This window comes from Gossypium arboreum, chromosome 6 (assembly GCF_025698485.1).
Source record: "Gossypium arboreum isolate Shixiya-1 chromosome 6, ASM2569848v2, whole genome shotgun sequence".
Taxonomy (NCBI): domain Eukaryota; kingdom Viridiplantae; phylum Streptophyta; class Magnoliopsida; order Malvales; family Malvaceae; genus Gossypium; species Gossypium arboreum.
The window spans coordinates 133,704,940-133,711,830 of NC_069075.1; positions in this window are offsets into that span (position 1 = coordinate 133,704,940).

Sequence of the window (6,891 nt, forward strand, 5' to 3'; positions counted from 1 at the left end):
TCCACCATCACATACTGGCCTAGGGGGTTTGATACTTTAACCACGAATTCAATGGACTCAACAGGTAAATTTTTACTAGACACTAAATTCGTGCAAATGTATGAATAAGTTGAACCGGATCAATAAAAACATGTTTTAAAATGGTGGGAGATATCACTCTATCACAATTATATAATGGCATGTATAGCTAGACTTCGTCATGCTACATTAGTCGAGAATTGAATGATGTAGCGCTCTGTCAAATAAATGTAACACTCTAACTGTATCTGATTATCGAGCGGAGTTCTGAGCATTGTCGAGTTCTGGATCATGTAACAGACATTTCATATTATTTAGCATTCAAATGAAACCAATCATATTGTCCTTATAAAAACTCTAAGGCCCAAAATACATGTTAGAAATATAGAACTAATCAAGATTTTCGGAAAAATTTTGGAAAACATTAAATTTTTTTAAATCTGAGAGGACACTGCCTTCGATAATGGCGGGGCGTCGTCTCTGCGATTAAGAGACCTGCGTGTCTCGGGCCGTGTGGACATTCAAAGGACACATGGGCTTTGTCCCGGCTGTGTCAAAATATGGGAGCTTCTTGACTTAGGTCCGCAGCCAAACCACGCCGGGTGCGAGGTTGTGTGAAATAGCCAGCATTGTGTTATAAATTTTAAAGATGCAGAGATCTGATCCATGCATGGCCGTGTGTCACAATTTGAGACCTGAACCAGAGTGTCTCTGCTTTCGTGTGAACAATTAAGGCCATTTTAAGTCATATTTCTCACCCAAACTTGCCTTCCACCTATATTAACATTTTAACACATTTACAAGCCAATACAAGACATTTAAATCAAGCCAAAACAAGTCTTATACATGACATAATACTTCATACAACCAAATATACAAACTTACCCAACTTATCAAATTCACATATATGCATATTTTATCAAATATATTGCTCAAATTAATCAATATGTCAATATGATTTCTAACAATCAACCATTTAACACACTCCAAACATGTTATAGCCTTATATACATCAAAATATATCCATCACAAACCATTCCATGGCTAGTTATAACAAAACATTTGCATGCCAATATTGGCTAATTAACCTATACATGCCATTATAACCAAGTTAATTTACTAAATATACCAAAATGAGGCTGATGGATAGTGTGAGATATCTCCAGCTTCAACTCAACGAGCTTCAAATTACTATAAAGCAGGAAATAAAATAGAGTAAGCATTTAATGCTTAGTGAGTTTGTATAACATGAAATTTAACACCATAATCACAATTATGGTGCGAACTAAACATGCTCAAATCAAATTGGCCAAATGCCAAACACATATCCTCGTCAAACATGTTAGTTATGTAATTCATATGACAACTCATAATCACAAATGTATAGTCATCAAGCAAGTTTCATACATATATCTTTCATCTCATTTTCAACATATCAAGTAAGCCACTCATTTCATGTATTTGAGCATAGAAGAAATAATTCGTTTGCCTACTCCTCCTATTTCCTCAAGATCGGGCCTGTTGAATCATTTAAAATTATCGATGGATATCTGGGTAGTACACACTAAGTGTACAAGATTGTAATCCATCAATTCATATAATATTCGTCAATTCATATTCAGGAATACTCATATGAGCATGTAATCGAAAAGCTCTTTTGAGCCATATAATAGGAAGCCCATACGAGCTAATTATCAGGAAGCTCATACGAGCCATAAACAGGAAGCTCAAGAGAGCCAATTATCGGGACGTTCATAAGAGCTGTGGTGTGCTGCAACATATGTAGAATCACAACCAAACTGGATGTTCTTAAGAGCTATTAACGAGAAACTCGTAAGAGCCATCTATTAGGAAGCTTAAGAGAGCCAATATTGGGGTGCTCATGAGAGCTATTATGGGACGCTCTTGTGAGCTATAGTGTGTCCGAACACATGCGAGGACCACAACCAATTTGAGAACCCCGTATCCATCAAATTTTATTTGTTCAAATGGGATTTAATACTTGTCAATCATTTTCGGATATGTGAATAATTTCATATGCATGAAAATAATAAAATCACATACATACAATTCAAGTAACCGTATAAATTCTCAATTTAGTTACAGAACCTACCTCGACAATGTTGGTATTGCACAAAATCTACTAATCAGAGGCTTACTCTTTCCAGCTGAAACTTGATTATTGCTCTCTTGAGATCTAATTAAGCAAAATCAGCTCGATTGAACTCAACACCCAAACTAGGGTTTCCATGTCTTTTATTTAAGAAGATGATAAAATGATGATATTTTGTTTTATTTTATTATTTACCATCTTTTATCTTTTACTTTCCGATTTCATCCTTTTCTTTTCTTAAATTTCCAATAATGAATCATCATACTTATCTACTAACTCCTCTAAATGGTCTTGCCATATAAGGACCTCAATTTTGAATTCCATAGCTATTTGGTACCTTTAGCTACTAGAATTCAACTTTTGTATTGCAATTTGGTCATTTTATCTCAGTTAGACATGAAATTAGTAAAATTTCTTAACAAATTTTTATAGGATAGTTCTATCATAATGGACCATGAAATAATATTAAAATAATATTTCTTCGAGGATTGTGGTCTGAAACCACATTCTAAATTCACTAAAAACAATTTGTTTGCAATTTGATATCTTTAGCTACTAAATTTAACTTTTGCACTTTATACAATTTAGTCCTTTTTATCAAGCTAGGCATGTAAGCGGTAAAATTTCTTACTTGAAATTTTCATACGATATTTTATCATACTATAAACCATAAAATAATATTAAAATAAATTTTCTTAGCTTTGGATTTGTGGTCACGAAACCTTTACGATTTCCTTGAAAAAGAGATGTTACATTGTTATTCTTAACCCCATGGCTTTTCATCTAAAACATGTTTAAATTGCCTTGATGAAATAATTGATGATTGATATTCTTCATGTTGAGGATGCAAGTGGGCTTAAAGGCATTCATTATAGGCTTAGCTCTTACTATTACCAAGCAGTAGCTATAAAGAGAATTTCCACCTAGGATTTTGGCGATAATACTCTGTGGGTGATTTTCCAGAACTTGTAAGGGATCATATCTACAACTTTGGTGAGCTAATTGAGAAAAATGGATTGTATAGTTCACCATAATCAAGACAACCTTGGCCATTCCAACCCTTGGGCTCTACTATTAGGGAACAAAGTTGGCTAATATTGCTCTCTAATGTATTCTAAGTTTTGGAAGATATCATTCTTAGGAGTAGAAACATGATTTTTGCTTTTTCTCATAGAACAATGTCACTTGTTAATATGTAAGTTTATCGACAAAAGTTTTCAAGGGTTTCAATAGGGTGGCGTTTAATTGAATCGAGTGAAAAAATTAGGATTAATTGAGTTAAAGAATCATATTTTATCATCGACTCGATTTGAATTTTTTGAGTCAGTCAAGTGAAATTGAGTTAATCGAATCAAGTGAAATTAAAAATTAAACTCACTCTATCACAAGTTATATAATGGCATGTATAGCTAGACTCGTCTATGCTACATTAGTCTGAGAATTGAATGAATCGTAGCTCTGATACCAATAAATGTAACACTCCTAACTGTATCTGTTATCAGAACAGGGTTACAGAGCATTGTCAGAGTTTACAGATCATGTAACAGACATTTCATATTATTTAGCATTCAAATTAGAAACCAATCATATTGTCCCTTATAAAAACTCTCGAGGCCCAAAATACATGTTAGAAATATGTCAGAACTAATCCGGGTACTCAGAAAAATTTTCAGAAAACATTAAAATTTTTTAAAGTACAGAGGACACACGCTCGTGTGGCCAGGCCGTGCGTCTCACACGATTAAGAGACACGCCCGTGTCTCAGGCCGTGTGGACATTCAAAGTAGGGACACATGGCTGTGTCCCAGCCTGTGTCAAAATATGGGAGCTTACTGACTTAGGTCACACGGCCAAGCCACACGCCCGTGTGCCAGGTTGTGTGAGAAATTTTGAGCATTCTGTTTTGAAATTTTAAAGATGCAAGAGATACAGTCCATGTGCATGGCCGTGTGTCACACACGGCTGAGACACACGACCGTGTCTCTGCTCGTGTGAACGAATTAAGGCCATTTTTAAGTCATATTTCTCACCCAAACTTGCCTTCCACCTATATTAACATTTTAACACATTTACAAGCCAATACAAGACATTTAAATCAAGCCAAAACAAGTCTTATACATGACATAATACTTCATACAACCAAATATACAAACTTACCCAACTTATCAAATTCACATATATGCATATTTTATCAAATATGTTAACTCAAATTAATCATCAATATGTCAATATGATTTCTAACAATCAACCATTTAAACACACTCCAAACATGTTATAGCCTTATATATACACATCAAAATATATCCATCACAAGCCATTCCAATGGCTAGTTATAACCAAAACATTTGCATGCCAATATTGGCTAATTAACCTATACATGCCATTATAACCAAAGTTAATTTACTAAATATACCAAAATGAGCTGATGGATAGTGTGAGATATCTCCACCAAGCTTCCAACTCAACGAGCTTCCAAATTACTATAAAACAGGGAAATAAAATAGAGTAAGCATTTAATGCTTAGTGAGTTTGTATAACATGAAATTTAACTTACCACTTAATCACAATTATGGTAAACGAACTAAACATGCTCAAATCAAATTGGCCAAATGCCTAAACACATATCCTCATCAAACATGTTAGTTATGTAATTCATATGACAACTCATAATCACAAATGTACATAGTCATCAAGCAAGTTTCATACACATATATCTTTCATCTCATTTTTCAACATATCAAGTAACATCATTTTCATGTATTTCAGGCATATACGAGAAATAATTCATTTCGTACTCGTATTATTTCATATCAAGATCTTGCCTGTTGAATCATTTAAAATTATCGATGGATATACGGGTAGTACACACTAAGTGTACAAGATTGTAATCCATCAATTCATATAATATTCGTCAATTCATATTCAGGAATACTCATATGAGCATGTAATCGAAAAGCTCTTTTGAGCCATATAATAGGAAGCCCATACGAGCTAATTATCAGGAAGCTCATACGAGCCATAAACAGGAAGCTCAAGAGAGCCAATTATCGGGACGTTCATAAGAGCTGTGGTGTGTCTGCAACATATGTAGAATCACAACCAAACTGGGATGTTCTTAAGAGCTATTAACGAGAAACTCGTAAGAGCCATCTATTAGGAAGCTTAAGAGAGCCAATATTGGGGTGCTCATGAGAGCTATTATGGGGACGCTCTTGTGAGCTATAGTGTGTCCGCAACACATGCAGGACCACAACCAATTTGAGAACCCCGTATCCATCAAATTTTATTTGTTCAAATGGGATTTAATACTTGTCAATCATTTTCGGATATGTGAATAATTTCATATGCATGAAAATAATAAAATCACATACATACAATTCAAGTAACACGTATAAATTCTCAATTTAGTTACACGAACCTACCTCGACAATGTTCGTGTACACAAAATCTACTAATCCGTTACTTTTTCTTTTCCACATCTAACTCAGTTTTTGATCTATTCAGATCTAATTAAGCCAAAACAACTTGCTTGAACTCAACACCCAAAACTAGGGTTTCCATGTCTTTTATTTAAGAAAGATGATAAAATGATGATATTTTGTTTTATTTTATTATTTACCATCTTTTTATCTTTTACTTTCCGATTTCATCCTTTTCTTTTCTTAAATTTCCAATAATGAATCATCATACTTATCTACTAACTCCTCTAAATGGTCTATTTGCCATATAAGGACCTCCAATTTTGAATTCCATAGCTATTTGGTACCTTTAGCTACTAGAATTCAACTTTTGTATTTTATGCAATTTGGTCATTTTTATCGATTAGACATGAAATTAGTAAAATTTCTTAACAAAATTTTATAGGATAGTTCTATCATAATGCGACCATGAAATAATATTAAAATAATATTTCTTTCGGATTGATTTGTGGTCCCGAAACCACTGCTTCTAAATTCACTGAAAACAAGTTTACAATTTGATATCTTTAGCTACTAGAATTTAACTTTTGCACTTTATACAATTTAGTCCTTTTTATCAAGCTAGGCATAAACGGTAAAATTTCTTAACGAAATTTTCATACGATATTTTATCATACTATAAACCATAAAATAATATTAAAATAAATTTTCTTCCGACTTTGGATTTGTGGTCCGAAACCACTTCGATTTCATGAAAAGAGATGTTACATTGTTATTCTTAACCCCATGGCTTTTCATCTCAAGCATGTTTAAATTGCCTTGATGAGATGGTCGTCGATTGATATTCTTCATGTTGAGGATGCAAGTGGGCTTAAAGGCATTCATTATAGGCTTGTAGCTCTTACTATTACCAAACAGAGCTATAAAGAGAATTTCCACCTAGGATTTTGGCGATAATACTCTATGGGTGATTTTCCGAACTTGTAAGGGATCATATCTACAACTTTGGTGAGCTAATTGAGAAAAACATGGATTGTATAGTTCACCATAATCAAGACAACCTTGGCCATTCCAACCACTAGGGCTCTACTATTGGGGAACAAAGTTGGCTAATATTGCTCTCTAATGTATTCTAAGTTTTGGAAGATATCATTCTTAGGAGTAGAAACATGATTTTTGCTTTTTCTCATAGACAATGTCACTTGTTAATATGTAAGATTTATCACAAAAGTTTTCACAAGGTTTCAATAGGGTGAGCGTTTAATTGAATCGAGTGAAAAAATTGAGTTAATTGAGTTAAAGAATCATATTTTATCATCCCGACTCGATTTGAATTTTTTA